Below are 1,686 nucleotides of genomic sequence, written 5' to 3' on the forward strand. Positions count from 1 at the left end.
GTCAGGGTCACTCAGGCCGCTGCAAGACTGCAGTTCTGTGTGTCTCCTTTTTTGGTATTTTCACACAAATTCTTCTGCTAGTTGGGGTTTAGTCCACTTTTGTATCCTTCTCTTCAAGGCTCAGGGGTCCAAGATTATCTTCTGTGTCTGTGTTAATTGGTTTCCCTTTTCTTTGTTGAAGAGTTTCTGTGCAGTCCTTCTGCCTAGTCCACCATCTTGCTGGAACTCCTACACAGCATTCCTAACGAGGCCAAAAAAAACCAAAACCAAACTCACTGCTGTTGAGTTGGGTCCAACTCATAGCGACCCCTACTTGGGTTTCCAAGGCAGTATCACTACGGAAGTAGATTGTCCAACCTTCCTTCCGAGGAGTGGCTGGTGGGTTTGAACTGCCATCCTTCTGGTTAACAGTCAAATGCCTTAGAATTTGCTCCTGATTGATTGATCCTAAGGTCTTTCCTGATTGCTTATCTCCTCAGTCATTCTAATATTTGCTAGGAGTCAGATAATCATGAAGTGTTATGGAGATCATGAAGATAAAACAAATAAACAAACAAAGATGAAAACAACAACAAAAAAGGAGCCACATCTGGAGTTCTTATCACCCTCATGTTCCTTAAGTACCCTAGAAGTAAGTAATAGTGTGTTTCATTTCTTGGGGTTGGAGTTGTATTTGGCTTCAGAAACAGAGTCCTCCTTGTCATCTATGCAGGTCTCCAAACCCATTGCCATGGAGTTGATTCTGACTCATAGCAGACCTATAGCACAGGGTCGAATGACCCCATAGAGTTTCCAAACCTATAAAAATGATTTGCACTGGCATAGTGACTAAGGCATTTGACTGCTAACCAGAAGGCTGGCAGTTCAAACCTACCAGCCACTCCTCGGAAGGGAGATTGGGCAATCTACCTCCATAGTGACATCACTTCGGAAACCCGAGGCAGGGTTGCTATGAGTTGTATCCCATTCGTTGGCAGTGAGTGAGTGAGTGAGAGTAATCAAAAAGTTTTTGGTTAGAACCCACCCAGCCGTGTTACAGAAGAATGTGCAGGTGAACTGCTTTCATAAAAATTGCAGCCAGGAAAACCCAATGGAGAAGGTCTGCAATCACCTGAAGAATTTTAAAAAACTTTGGTTTTCATAGAAATTCTGATTTAATTGATCTGGGCTATTTTTTTTTGGAATTTAGTTCTGTTTTGAGTAAGAGGCAAAGTTCAGCTAAAGAAAGTAAAGATTTTTGTTATTTGAGAGTTTTGGGTTTATTGGAACCAATATATTTTCATAGCTTAAAAAATAGAGAAATCAAGCTCAAAATACCATTTATTCTGTAAAATATAGGAACTGAAGACAGATATGTGATTGATTGCTCTTCACTGTACTCAGAAGACTCATGAAAAGTTCAAGCTGCATCAGGTTTAGGAGTAGGTGGGACTAGAAATAGAATGTAATGCAGCTCACAGATGAAAAACAAAATGATTTGCGTGGGATGCAGGTGTTTCACTTATATCTTTCTCTACATACCTTTAAACTTGTGGCCTTTAGTCGTCAGTTCATCATTGGCCACTTTCTCTCTTCATACCTTTTGGTTAGCAGCCGAATATGTTAACTACTATACCATCAAAGCTGCCAAATGGATTTCTAAGACAAGGAAAACAAACATGAGTCCTACGATTGTACTAGCTTACC

Source organism: Orycteropus afer, unplaced genomic scaffold (assembly GCF_000298275.1).
Source record: "Orycteropus afer afer isolate SDZICR_OR568_19922 unplaced genomic scaffold, OryAfe1.0 scaffold00325, whole genome shotgun sequence".
Lineage (NCBI taxonomy): Eukaryota > Metazoa > Chordata > Mammalia > Tubulidentata > Orycteropodidae > Orycteropus > Orycteropus afer.